We start from the raw sequence: 15,252 nt of genomic DNA, 5'->3' as shown, positions 1-15,252 counted from the left end.
GATCAAGTGAATTCAAGGAGAGGTTACAGCAATCCATATGCTAATATACAATACGTTTTTCTAGCAAACAGATAGTATATGCAGTATTTTCCAGACCTGTTTCATCCAGGGCAATTACTATCATAGGCTCAGATCCACGAAACACAGGTCAATTCAAGCAGTATCCCATCTTTTATTTATGTTCTCAAATCTGCTATGAGCCGGAACCCTGGTAACAAAGCTTACTGATTTTATGCTCTTAGTTGTCCTTCCTTCTTTTAACAATGTGTATTGAGAGGCTACTATGAGCTGGGCATGAGTATGTTGCTTGGGGAGAGACCGCTGAGCAAAACAAATTAAAAAAAAAAAAAAAAAATCACTGCCCTGTGGAGTTCAAACTCTGGTGTCAGGAGACAAACGACATAATGAATAGTCACAGTATATGAGGTGATAAATAACACAGGAAAAAATAGAACAAGATAAAGGGAGACTAGAAATGTGTGCGGGAGGGGAGGGGGACTGTCAACAGGGAGCACAGGGTAGACCCTACTGAGAAAGTAACATGTGAGCAAAATCTAAACTTGGGCCAGTTAACCATGCTGACATCTGGGGAATAGCCTTTGCAAAGGCCATAAGGTGGAAGCACGCCCTCCACTTTGGAGGAAGCACAAGGAAGATGGACGGGCTATAGCGGGAAGGGCCGAGGCATGGAGAGCAGGCCGAAGGCAAGAGATGTGATGGCTCCAATTAGGTTGATAGCACCAGAGGTACGGCAGGGTGTCAGATCTGGAAGGCCAAGCCCAGAGGAGCTCATGGGGGATTCCCTGTATAGTATAAGCAAAAGAAAAGAGTTCAGGGTAACTCTTAAAGGTTTTGGCTATGAACACCTTGTTTCTTGAGAATGGGTATTAGTGCATGGCTTTGTGACACTGACCTTTTGGTATTTAAAATATATACAATTTGACTTAACTTCAGCTAAGGACAACACTGTTTTCCTGATCATCCAGGCCCAAAACTTGAGAAAAAGAGAATATAAAAGAAGTATGGGTTTAATCAACAACAACAACAACAAAAAATTGCAAATAAAATGTTGACCTTAACTTTTTTCTAACAAAATTTCTCTTTGTATTTCTTTGTTCCTCAATCCTATCATTAAAGAGATACTTATTTGAAAATGCCCATACTGTCACTAAAAGTGCTCACACGTCCTCCCTCCCTCTAGCTCGGCCCCACACTCTGGGATTCTAAAGGGCTGGTAGACCTATGACCCAGCAATAGCACTGCTAGGAATTTATCCAAGGGATACAGGAGTACTGATGCATAGGGGCACTTGTACCCCAATGTTTATAGCAGCACTCTCAACAATAGCCAAATTATGGAAAGAGCCTAAATGTCCATCAACTGATGAATGGATAAAGAAATTGTGGTTTATATACACAATGGAATACTACGTGGCAATGAGAAAAAATGAAATATGGCCTTTTGTAGCAACGTGGATGGAAGTGGAGAGTGTGATGCTAAGTGAAATAAGCCATACAGAGAAAGACAGATACCATATGGTTTCACTCTTATGTGGATCCTGAGAAACGTAACAGAAACCCATGGGGGAGGGGAAGGGAAAAAAAAAAAAAAAAAGAGGTTAGAGTGGGAGAGAGCCAAAGCATAAGAGACTGTTAAAAACTGAGAACAAACTGAGGGTTGATGGGGGGTGGGAGGGAGGGCAGGGTGGGTGATGGGTATTGAGGAGGGCACCTTTTGGGATGAGCACTGGGTGTTGTATGGAAACCAATTTGACAGTAAATTTCATATATTAAAAAAAAATAAATAAATAAATAAAAATTAAAAAAAATAAAAATAAAAATAAAAAATAAATTTTTGTTTTAAAAAAATAAATAAATAAAATAAAATAAAAAAAAGAAAAAGAAAAAGAAAAAATAAATAAAAAGAAGTCAGATTTTCTCTGACAGGAAGTAAATATGTCTGATTTAGTTGCACGCTTTGACAAAAAGAGCTGCCTTTTCTAATCCTTAAATTTGCAGCTCCAAAAGTTTGAATAAAATATATTAAAAGCCCACTGAGGAGGGCACCTGTTGGGATGAGCACTGGGTGTTGTATGGAAACCAATTTGACAATAAATTTCATATTAAATATATACAAAAAATAAAAAATAAAAAAAATAAAGGGCTGGTAGAAAACCACTATTCTAATCTACTTCTCTCTTTCGTTTCCTAGTTCAAATCCTTGTACCTCCTGCCTGAACTATTATAACAGCCTCTTTACAGTTCTTAACTGGCAATTTCCTCAATCCAAACACTACCTATCTTCTAGATTAATTTCTGAGTCAGAGTTAAGCTTGTTATGACATTATTCAAAAATCTTCAACAGTTCTCTATTATCTTATAAAGACCCCAAATCCTAAATCTGATATTCAAAGTTCTCTAAACATGACCTCAAACAACCTTTTCTTCTTCCTTGTCTTCTACTATTCCCTACATGGGCAGAAATTGGGCATCACCACTTAAGTATATTTGTTACTGTTACTGTTTCAGTTATGTCATTGTCAATGTCATTTCTTCTTCCTGGAACACCTTCCTGTGCCACAAATGCCCACTGAAATCCTATCTGGCCTTCAAGTTAGCTTCACTTATGTTTTTGCTTTGAAAACCAAGAAAATTTTAGCAGTGTAAGATCACTGACAAAAAACTGCCCATTCCTTAGTACTGTACCTTGCTTTCCGCTGTAACTATGAGCTGAGACAGCACTACATTCTCAAGAACTGTTTATTGTACCTCTAAGAAATACTTACCCCATATGCTAATGCTTCTACATTTATGTTTACAATGTGTATACAGTGGCTGTGAAAGCAATACACCCAAACCCAGTGCCTGGGTTGTGTTATCCAATTCTACTTCCCACCAAAGGAATCAAGGCTCCTCAGAGAAATGTCTGATTCCAAGGGCTGGGGCAGGGTAGGCACAAGATGAGACTTTAGAATCTTATTATTCTAGAGAGTAAGGATGTGTTCAAAACAGAAGTATACCATTCACCAAATCTGGTCACTGAGCAATTTAAGGACCAAAATAATTGAGTACTGAATTATAATGTACTGAAGAAGAAAACAAAAAGAATTCGTGAGTCCATACTGATAGCAAATAGATAAATCATACATGGGGGAGAAGGGAGGGCTGTTACTGCAATAAAATGCTAAGTGTCTACTGGCAAATATGAAGGGAGGGGTGAAGTTAGAAAAATTTAGCATTTCGCAACCATCACAGTAAAGACTGCATCAAGCAAAATTCAGCAATGGTGTTAAGTCTAAGAAGGTGGAAATTTTGATGAGGAGTAGGAGATTTGCACGGTCTTAAAGTGTCTCCCCACGGACTGCTTATTAGTTACAAGAAACTAAACATAGAAACAAAAGCAAAAAAACTCCAATAATTATAGAGTGGAGAATTTAGATAATACCTTGACCAGATGATCAACATTAACATCATCAATAAGTGACAGATGTGATTCCCTAGGAGAGGACACATCACCTACTCAGTATTCTAAGCCAAGAATGTACAATCTAAATAACCAGGAAGCACTGGATAAGCACAAAATGAAGAAATGTCTATTTTTTTTAAATAAAAGGGCAGAGAGACTGTATTCTTCAAAAATATCAATGTCAGAAAAGACAAAGTCTGTAGAAAAATCTAGATTAAGAAAGCCTAATGGGACAAATAAATGAACTACCTGACCCTAGACCAGAGGCTACCCTAGAGGTAAAGGACACTATAAAAGGCATCACAGGTATCTTTCGGAGATATTGTGGGTTTGATTCGACACCACCTCAATAAAACAAGTCAAATGAACTTTTGGTCTTTCAGTGCCTATAAAAGCTATGTTCACATTGTACTGTAGTTTACTAGGTATGCAATAGTATTATGTCTAAAAAATAACATAATACCTTAATTAAAAAATACTTGCTAAAAAATGCTAACCATCATATAAGCTTTCAGCTAGTCACAGTCACTGATCACAGAACACCATAACAAATACATGGCAACGTTTGAAATATTGCAAGAATTACCAGTGGTGACACAGAGACACGAAGTGAGCAAATGCTGTTGGAAAAACGGTGCCGACAGACTTGCTCAATGCGGGGTTGCCGCAAACCTGCGATGTGTAAAAACAGTATCTGTAAAACACAGTAAATGAGGTATGCCTGTACCAGGTCAACTGATAAAATTGAAAAATACAGACATTAGATTAAAGTATCGACATAACTTTACGAAGTTGATAACTATGCTGTGATTATGTAAGAGAATATCTCTATCAGGAATACAAGTGAAGCATTTAGAACAAAAGGCCATCATGGATAGCTGATTTATCTCTACACGTTTTAGGGGGGGAAAAGTGTATAGGAGGGGTAGGGGGAGGAAAAAAGAGAGAAAGAGAGACAACTCAAATGATAAAGCAAACAAGATTTGGGGTAAGTAAATCTGGGTATATAAAGGTTGGCCCTTTCTTTTTATTGTTATCATTTTTATTCGTGCAACTTTTTGTAGTTGGAAATTATTTCTAAAGAAGAGGTCAAAAAGAAAAGAAAGGTAATAAAAGTCTTGCAGGAGCTCTATAATTAAACTCAGAAGGCGATACCATTAGCAAAGGTTCATCTTGATTCTGGGTATTTAAAGATCTCCAACTCTTACTCTTTATTGACAAACATTTGATTTTAAATAAATTCTTGAATGGCACCAGTATTGTATACCACCTCATATGACCTCAGAGTTTTCACATTACTATTTTATCCTTTTTTTTTTTTTTAAGTGTGTTTATTTTGAGAGAGAGCAAAGACACGGGTGTGCGTGTGACTAGGGGAGGGGCAGAGAAAGAGGGAGAGAGAATCCCAAGCAGGCTCCTCACTCCCTGCCAGCACAGACCCTGACATGGGGCTCTAACCCAAAACCGTGAGATCATGACCCGACCCAAAATCAAGAGTCAGATGCTTAACCGACCAAGCCACCCAGGCACCCCTATTCTTTGCTTTCTTATTTTACTTCTTAAAAATTAAAACTTTCCTTTTTATCTTTTGTAGAATGTCCAACTTGAAGTTGTCATTAAGAGCGGATTTAGGTCATTAGTATACATACCCTATAAAAACAATATGTAGGCAATATGATCTCCCATTCTCCGATTTTGAATTACCTATCAGTTAGAAAATCAAGTATTCACTGTCGTCTCCCTTTCGTATTATGTTAGGTATTCTCTATCCTATTTACTAGATAGTAAATTCAAATTATGATAAAGTTAAAAAATGGGTAGTTCGGTTGTCTGGTCAAGTCAACAGCAGCACTAGTTAAGGACAAACAGGGAAAGCAGGTGTGCATCACTACAAGAAAGAGGAAGAGGGGCTAGAAGGTCTGTAGTAAACAGATAACACTTATTTTGACTTGTTTCGTCTTTCATTAACAACCTCTTTTCTCCTAAAACACTAGCAGATCCTTAAGAAACACAATGGCTCCTCAGTGCAAAAAAATCAAAAACTAAAAAACCGCTAACAAAAAACTGTCCAACTAATACAGATTAAAATTCGTTTCTGTTTTAAAGATGATCTATATATATGCCTCCAAATGTAAAAGAAAACAAACATCCTGCTATTAAAAATACGTTTTAGGGGCGCTGGGTGGTTCAGTGGGTTGTGTCTGACTTCGGCTCAGGTCATGATCTCACAGCTTATGAGTTTGAACCCTGCATCCAGCTCTGTGCTGACAGTTCAGAGCCTGGAGCCTGCTTCGGATTCTGTGTCTCCCTCTCTCTCTCTCTCTGCCCCTCCCCTGATCGTGTGCACTCTCGCTCTCTCAAAAATAAATAAACATAAAAAAATCTTAAAAAAATATGGTTTAGTGCTCGCTTTGGCAGCACATATACTAAAAAAATTATACACATATATACATATATATATGGTTTAAACAACCAAGAAGATTTGAGGTGATTGACCATATTGAGAAGAACTGCCTTATTTTAAAAGTTAGACGTTCAACAGCGTTAACTCAGTGAGAAAAGTGCAAAACCCAAAACAACAACAAAAAGCATTCTATGATTCAGGACATCATGTCATATTTCTAGATCGTGATTTTAAAAGCTCACTTTGAAAAAGCTGCTCTTCACTAATTGGCTGCTGATGAGTCATCCCCATGGCCGCTAACCTTGGCACTGATCTTTGTAGAGTCTTTCAGGCTGCATATGTGAAAGCAGATGGTGCTTTTCCTTGAGAGCCACAAGAAATGATGTATGCATGCGGTTCAGGTAGTGAGATGACATCACCCCTCACAAGAGCATTACCTCACCCTCCCAGCATAGGAATGAGTCACTCGATAGTCAGCTGCAAATCTCTTGGTAGAAAAAAATGTAGGTTACGGTGATGCATTTTTACATCCCACTGATTCGTCTCTGCAAGCAGCTATTTGTTCTGATTCGCTGCTCTGCTTCTCACACTAATTGCGTGACTTGCTTCCTCCATCAGTCACTTTTTAAAAATATAAATTCTTGTTGTTTTATGGTTTCCAACCCCCCCCCCCCATTTGTTTTTTCCTGTGCATAATTTTAAAATGAAAGGTTGTCACACTGGTGGGCAAACTCAGTACCAAAGAGCCAATCAAGATCTTTATCCATGCAATCGCAAAGCAGTATAGTGAAATAATTCAATTTCTATTTCTGAACAAAACCTAAATGGCATAATGAATACCAGTGGCACATGTAATCAGGGAGTGCTATTTGAAATCAGAATGTGAAAATAAGAATTCCGTTTCCAAGTGACAGGAGGAACTTCAACAGAGAAAAATGTAGGAAGTGCTACTACTCCAACGAATATAACCAGAAATAAAAACAAAAATTCTTCTAATTATATAAAATATATTTTTTAATTTGGTTCTTCCTTCTTTTTCTAGGTACCACGCACCCACCACCGCCATGGACACATCTATTTTCTGGGGTACATTCAACTTTAACTTATTCTGAACATTTTGAAACATGTAAAATAGAAAGAGACTAATAACCCCCCATGTATCTATCACCCAGTTTCAACAATTACCAAATTTTGCCAATTGTTTCGTCTGTTCCCCACCCACCCACTACATATACTTGTTTACCAGAATGTTTTAAAGTAAATCCCAGACATCATGCCATTTCACCTACAAATATTTCAGTATTTATTGCTGAGAAGTAACTACCCTGCCGATATCACATTTAACAGAATTGAGAGTAATCCCTTAAAATCGTCTAATATTTAAATCTCCTTGACTGTCTCAAAGATGTACTATACAATTGGTCTGCTCCAACAAGGAATTCAAACTCCACATATTACATTTGATTCTTTTTTTTTCCCCACAAGAACCCTTTAACTCCCTTTTTCACGCACTGATTTACTTGAGACACCAGACTATTATTCATCCTATAGAATGTCCCACAGCCTGGAGTTTGCATGTCATTTAATTTGTTCTTTTGTCCCATTTTCTGAAAAGTGTGTGATTAGACCTGGCGCTTTGATCTGATGCAGGTTGGATTTTTTCGATAAGAGTACTTCATAGGTGGTGCTGCATACTTCCTATTATATTGAAGGCCAGCAAACTCCAGCTTATAAACCAAATCTGACCCACTGCCTGTTTTTATCAGTAAAGCCTGATGGGAACACAGTCACACCTATTCATTTATGTACTGCTTTCTTACTACAACTACATAGACCATCTGGTCCACAAAGCCCAAGATATTTACTCTCTAGCCCTTTACAAAAAAATTTGCCAACCCCTGTGTTGTGTCCTATTTGTTACTATTATTCATCAGTAGATTTGGAGGAGTCAGCCTGACCCCTCCATTTTAAAGTGTTCAATCAACTTTTCACCATTTTAGTATCGACTGATGACCTATTATTTCAATAAAGGGAATAAAAGAATGATTTCTTTTTTTTTTTTTTTTTTAATTTTTTTTTTTTTCAACGTTTTTTATTTATTTTTGGGACAGAGAGAGACAGAGCATGAACAGGGGAGGGGCAGAGAGAGAGGGAGACACAGAATCGGAAACAGGCTCCAGGCTCCGAGCCATCAGCCCAGAGCCTGACGCGGGGCTCGAACTCACGGACCGCGAGATCGTGACCTGGCTGAAGTCGGACGCTTAACCGACTGCGCCACCCAGGCGCCCCTAAAAGAATGATTTCTAATTTTATATTCTTTCTGAATTTATTAGCAAGAACTTTCCCTCGTGTAGTTTTGGAAATGGGATTTACATGCACTATTACTTTTTCAAGTAGAAAACATTAAACACTTTCAAATCTAAAAAGTTGCATCCAGTGTGTTCCCTAACTCAGAAAGAGGGAAAAAGAACATGCTGGCCCTGAGAGCTACAAAAGCCAAGTCCCAAGTACAAGTTTAAGAAGCAATAAAGTGAAAAGGGAGGAGAGGGTAAGCAAAAGGGGTGATAAGAAGCAAGTGGTAAGACTCAGGTTTATCAACAGTAGAGATAAGGAAGAATGAACACAGCCTGTAAGGGAAAAGGAAAAGGAAAAAAGATTCTAGAATATTCACTAAAAGGGCACACATCTCTCTCCCACCTCAAGAACTCCAAGCATGTCCAGAATAATACAACAGCTGATGCTTCTAATGATGACCTCAAGGACTAAAAAGATAAAATTCACGAAGACTGGGAAGATGTAAAATACATGAAAAACACTCCTTTGGAAGCGTTAACTTGTTGACTTTTTTTGTTATATGGAAACCCCTTTTTCCCTGAACAATTCCTTTCCTGGCCATGCTAGCTGTTTTGCTAACCTACGTAGGGAGACAACAGCAGGCATCCAACATATGAAATGGAGCCGGGTCCTCGGGGTGATGAATGCACCTCCTCCAGCCTCATTCCTGGGTCCCTGCCTTCACCTACTGCTTGCTACGTGACCTTGGACAAAAATTAACACTGCACCATTTTACAAAACTTCTCACGTTAACTTACTGCACTTGATCTGCAAATTCAGTATCCCCAGCTGTTTTAAAAGGTGTGCCTTTTGGTTCCCAGACCACTGATGTTTCTACTGCTTTGGGGATCTACAGGCCTCCTGCTTTTCCCCACTCCTGTCCCTGTTCCCCCCAGTTCCTCTACAGTCAAAACAGAAAGGGATTTGGACACTCTCTAGAATTCAATTAAGACCAAAGGAGGATGTCGTGGTCAACGAGGAACAGGTACAAAGAGGAAGAGCAGGAGCGCGTTGACATGTGGTGAGTTCCCAGAGACTGAGAGGGCTCTCCAGGTAGAGATGTTAAGGAGGCATTTGCCTGAGTCGGTCTTCAGCTCAGAGGAGAGGTCTGAGCTGAAGAGAAAACTTAGAACTGCTGCTGTCATGGGAACAGAGGCACAACCCCCTTGAAAGAGAGTAGGGTGAGAAGATGACCCACACCCAAACTTCTAGAATTCTAACATTTAAAAATCCCGGCAGAGTGATGAGTCAGGGGAGACTGAGAGAAAAAGGTGCCTCAAGTCTACTGGCTTTAGTAGGATTTTAGGCACTCTCCTGTTTTCTTCCAGGTTCTGTTAGTTGGTGTGAATACTTTACGAATGTTTATATATATAAATACTTCCCCAGTTTGAGATGACTGGATTGAAATACAAATGCCTCACTGAGACAACCTTTTGATTCATCAGAGTCTCACTGAAAGTCTCAAAGCAAAAAAGAATGTCAAGAAATGCTTTCCGGCGGTGCCTGGGTGGCTCAGTCGGTTAAGCAGTCGACTTCGGCTCAGGGCATGATCTCGCGGTCCGTGAGTTCGAGCCCCGCGTCGGGCTCTGTGCTGACAGCTCAGAGCCTGGAGCCTGTTTCAGATTCTGTGTCTCCCTCTCGCTGACCCTCCCCCGTTCATGCTCTGTCTCTCTCTGTCTCAAAAATAAATAAACGTTAAAAAAAAAAAAAAACTATAAAAAAAAAAAAAAGAAATGCTTTCCGTTTTGACTATGGAGGAATCTCTCCCACTTAAAATCCGTCAAGGGCTTCTGATGGCTCAGGATAAAATCCAAAATGTTCAACACAGCTTACTAGACCCAGTATGACCTGGCCCTGGCCCCGCTCAGCAGACTCATATCTGCGACTGCCCCCAACCCTTGTCTTTGCTGCCTTTCCTCTCCTTCTCTCAGCTCCTTGAGCACACTGTGATAATTCCCACAGCAAGGCCACCACACAGGCTACTGCCTCTCCCAGAGCAGTCTCTCCCCACCCCTCTGCCCATCTCTTGCCTGGACAGCTCCTTGTCCTCTTAGATCTCAGCTGTAAATTGAGATCCCTTCCAGGGAGACTTCTCCGGCCTCCTATCCAGGTAGGTCGGGCACCTTTGCGAAGGCTCTCTAGGTTCCACCCTTCCATGTGGCAGTTACCACAACTCAATTACATTACTTATGCTGTGATTATTTCATATCTGTCTCCCCAGCTGGCTCCACAAAGTACCACATGAGTTCCACAAGGGCAAGGGTCTCATCTATCCTGGGCACTGCTGTACCCCAGTGCACACCCTGTCAGGCTCCCATGGCACTAACGATGAGTTCTGTTTTGGATGTGTTAAGTTCAGGTACCTTTGACTTTTCCACTAGGGATGTCTAAGAGGCAGTTAAGCGCTCACAATATGCTGAGCAGCATGCAAAGTCTGCTACGTACATGATGTCTTTCAGCAATTATTCTGGATAAAGCACATTAAGAATTATGATTATTAGTACACAAAACACAAATACATTGGTAAGTACTGAAATATTTCAAAAAGCATGAAGCATCGGAAAGAGGGCAAGGAGAAGTCCAAAGATCTAGGGTTGAGTCTCAGCTTTACTTACTACATCAGACACATCTCTGACCCATTGTGAGCCCTAATTTTCTAATCTGAAAAACAGAGGCTAGTAAGAGTATTTATTTTACAAGGCTATGTAAGGCTGAAATATGAATGGGTTTGGCATCACTTTGCAAACTACGAAGTACTAATCAAACAAGACTTGTTATGTAAACGTAATGTTATTTTGAACCTCTAATGTAATTCATGTGTGTATGCGTATATACGTATACTTATTAAAAGTGTTTAAAACAAAAATATAAACTCTTAATCTGAATACTTGTAAATTCATCCTGAACCTTCTTTTATTCTCTATAAATAAACTTCAGAAATAACTAAGGTTCATGAACACCAGATTTCAAAAGTTTCAAAAAAGCTTTTAGAATTTAAATAGCTGCTCCAAAAGTAAATTCACGGAGAAAGTAGAGAGCTTAATTATGCCATGTCAATTATTTCTTTCCCAATCCTGGATTTACAACCCCCATTTAAAAACAAAGCCTTGGGGGGCGCCTGGGTGGCTCAGTCAGTTGAACGTCAGACTTTTGACTTCAGCTCAGTTCCTGATCCCGGGGGTCTTGGGATAGAGCCTCCCGTCAGGCTCCATGCTAAGCACGGAGCCTGCTTAAGATTCTTTCTCTCTCTGGGCGTCTGGGTGGCTCAGTCAGTTAAGCATCCAATTCTTGATTTCAGCTCAGGTCATGATCTCACAGTTCACAGGTCCGAGCTCCATGTTGGGCTCTGCGTTGACAGCACAGAGTCTGCTTGGGATTCTCCCTCTCCCCCTCTCTGCTTCTCTGTGTTCTTTCTCTCTCTCTCTCTCTCTCAAAAGTAAATAAACATTAAAAAAATAAGATTCTCTCTACCTCTACCCCTCTTCCCTGCTCTCTCTCTCAAATAAAAAAAACAAAACCAAAAAACCAAAACCTCAAAACTAACTAAAGATGAATTCAATATAAGAATTAAATATATCAAACTCTTACCAGTCTTAAATTTACCAGAAATCTCTATCAACCCTAAAATTCTCTTTTATCACATAGACATTCTGAAGGACTGTAAAGTACTTTATTGATCACAAAGATGAACAATATTAAAGTTAACAGGCATATTTTTGTATATTTTAATTCTTCAAAAATGATACACTATATATGGAACATAAAATGATAACTTTTAATAAACCAAAATGAGCAACCTACCAAATGACTAGGTACCAGAATTAAGTATTTGTGACTTTAAGAGAAAAAAAATGTTGAAGCATTGTGCTAAGGAAACCCTTTTTTTTTCCCCCTGAAAATACTGAAATTGCTGTGATGGGGAGAATGAAGGAATCTTTTTTGCTGAAAGTGTTCCTGGGCATCGTACCTCACAGACTAAGGAAGGGGGCATGGTTAACAACTAATTAGATGATCTAACACGAGGGATTATGAGAACTTTCAGCAGATCTGGGTATTAGTCAGAGAAGGCATCCCACGTGACATGCTTAAGAGGAAATGTTTTGTTTTGTTTTTTGCTTTAAAAAAAAAAAAAGGAAATGGAGAAAAAAACAAATCCCGAAGCAATGTGTTATTAGTTATCATCAACAATTGTGAATTAATGCCCAAGAGCATTGAGACACTACATAGATAATTATTTAATTCATTCATTCTTTCTTTCCTCAACCTATAGTGAACCTATAGAACAAAATACCTCAAGGAAAACTATCAGACTCACTTTGTAAGTGTACTTTTTGCATTCATGATGAAAAACACAGATTTCAGTAACTATCTCTGCCTTCATTTAGATCATTATACATTCATGAAGTAGATAATGTGCACGCAAAGTCAATTTCCTAAAAAATAGGGTCAAATCAATTTCTCACTCGGCAACATGCATGTTAGAGTAAACTAGTTTACTTCACAGCAATGCTTTCAGCCGTGCGAAGGGATTAATAAAACAAAATTGAATCAAAGCATGGTTTTATTTCTATAATTAAAAGAAAAGCAATTAACCTAAGCAATTATTTACATATTGGCTTGCTACATGACTGAACAGTGACTTTTCCAAATAAACCGCAATCTTCAATGACACAGTCAGGCTCAAAATATGCTAGTTTGTGTACAAATGAAAAACTGCAAAATGACCAGACATCTTTCATTGTAAATTAGAGAACCTTTAAAAGAGATCACCGATCCTCTTTTAATAAAGCACCACTCAAAGGGTCTACTGATGAATTCTTTGTGAACAAATCAAGTTAACTATTAAAAGTATGCCTTTTCTAAAGGATCCCCCTACCTACCAAGGCCTTTCTCAATGAATGCATTCTGATGAGGGGTGGGGAGGAGGCTGGAAAGCTCCAGTATCATAGCTGTCTGTTTCTGCACCTGTCTGAAACAGAAAGGCGGTGTCCCTTGGGGAGAAACATGCCAAAAATAAGATAAAACCCCAAACTCTAAGTATAGACTTATAATAGGGTTGTTTGTTCTTTGTAAGAGGGGGAAGAAAAAAGGCATTTTAACAGAAAACTGAAACAAAAAAACAAATATGGTATCTCTAAATAAAGAAAAGGTAAAGGTATTATCTAAGGAGAAACGAGTTACATGTATACAATTATGCATCCTAAATAAAGATAAGGAAGGTCTTTGTAATTAGGAATATGTTCCAAGAGGTAGACAAATAGATAGTTCAAGGATATTATATCTACTTAGATCTGGTGAAGTGTGATCCAAGTGTCACCCAGATACCCCAAAGCAAAACTATGCTAATACGCTACAAAACAAAATTTAAGACAACCAGTGAGGAACCACAGCGAAATCTCTTTAGTGCTTTTTCAAGGTTTAATCTGCATATAAATAACCAGAGGAAAGCAAATCAGACTTCACTTCAGGTGGTCCTTTGAAAAATTAAAAACAAAATTCTTAGCTATTATCATAAGCATTAGGCTTAGAACCTAGGGCACAACTGTTAAAGCTGATGGAGTGAACTTAGGTTTACCATTTATTCTCTCTCTCTCTCTCTCTCTCTCTCTCTCTCTCTCACACACACACACACACACACACACACACACACACACACACACCAGTTTTAGCTTGGTTTATTATCAGTATTCTTTTGAGAAAGTTTGTAAATTACCTAGTCAAGAGGAAATAATGGTAAATCAGATCAGGCATCTCAACCACCCTGCAGCACACAGGTGATCCTAAATATTATATAATATTGTTTTTAATGGAACTGTCAATCTCTCCTATCCTCTATGTCAATTTTTTCATTGACATAATAAAAACTCCACTAAAAGAACGTAATATACTATTTTATATGCCCTTTACATTAGAAAAGTTTAAGGACAATATCATCAGAGCAGGCCAGGAGGCAATGAGATATGTACCTAATGGCAATTTCTAATGAATTTGTGCTTTATTTTTTAAAGCCTTAAATGTGGTTAAAAAAAAAAAAAGGGGGGGGGGGAGTTGAAAACTTCCACTCGATAATTTGGGAGTTTCATGTATCTGATGCTACCTAATTCCTGAAGTTACAACAATCTTTAGGATTTAGTGTAGTCCCATAATTTTACAGAGAAGGAAATTAAAACTCTGCTGAACTGAAGAATTTAGCCAGGCCACATAGGCAGTGAACTGAAGAATCCAAAGGAGAACTCAGGTCCCTGAATCCCAGCCCCTCCTCCACAATCCCACACAGCATGAGAAGTTCCTGTGTGGCTTTATTTTATTATTCCAGCAAAACTGCATGTGATTCATCACTGACTGCTCTATCATTAATAACTTTAAAATTATTTAAACAGTCAGGGCACCTGGCTCACTCGGTCGGTAGAGTGTGCGACTTTTGATCTTGGGGTCACGAGTTTGAGCTTCACGTTGGGAGTAGAGATTACTTAACACATAAAAGTTAACAAAAATTATTATACAGTCTATCAAATTCTCTTCATTAGATTCATAAGTAGCTTTACCAATTGCTGTACAGGGAATACACCTTCCCCGGCCTTCTGGGTTTCATCTGTTTCTTCTTCATACCACTCTTTTTTTTTTTTTTTTTTTTTTTTTACATTTATGTATTTTTGAGAGACAGAGAGAGACAGAGCGTGAACAGGGGAGGGGCAGAGAGAGAGGGAGACACAGAATCCGAAGCAGGCTCCAGGCTCTGAGCTGTCAGCACAGAGCCCATGCGGGGCTCGAACCCATGGACCGTGAGATCGTGACCCGAGCTGAAGTCAGACGCTCAACCAACTTCATACCACTCCTCGCCCCTCCTTCATACCACTCTTGATGAAAGCTTAGAGAGACTGCCATTCTAATACAGGAGTCCCCACATGGAGTCATGGATCTATCTATTGTCACCTGGGTGGCTTTGGCTCTATCTCCAGGCCAGTTCCTTTCGCCTGCTGTATCTACCCCTCCTCCCTACACTACCGTTCCCTACCAAACGCTGAGCTTCAGAAAGAGAAAATTAACTA

General features: G+C 39.0%; 1 protein-coding gene across 2 annotated transcripts in view; it reads right to left on the bottom strand.

Annotated features, from left to right (window-relative positions):
- EIF2AK3 (eukaryotic translation initiation factor 2 alpha kinase 3) overlaps positions 1-15,252 on the bottom strand; it is a 69,669-nt gene that overhangs the window by 37,998 nt on the left and 16,419 nt on the right. The window lies entirely within an intron of this gene.

This window comes from Neofelis nebulosa, chromosome 9, assembly GCF_028018385.1.
Source record: "Neofelis nebulosa isolate mNeoNeb1 chromosome 9, mNeoNeb1.pri, whole genome shotgun sequence".
Lineage (NCBI taxonomy): Eukaryota > Metazoa > Chordata > Mammalia > Carnivora > Felidae > Neofelis > Neofelis nebulosa.
Note: the sequence above shows the minus strand (reverse complement) of the source record. Positions and strands in the feature narration are given on the sequence as shown.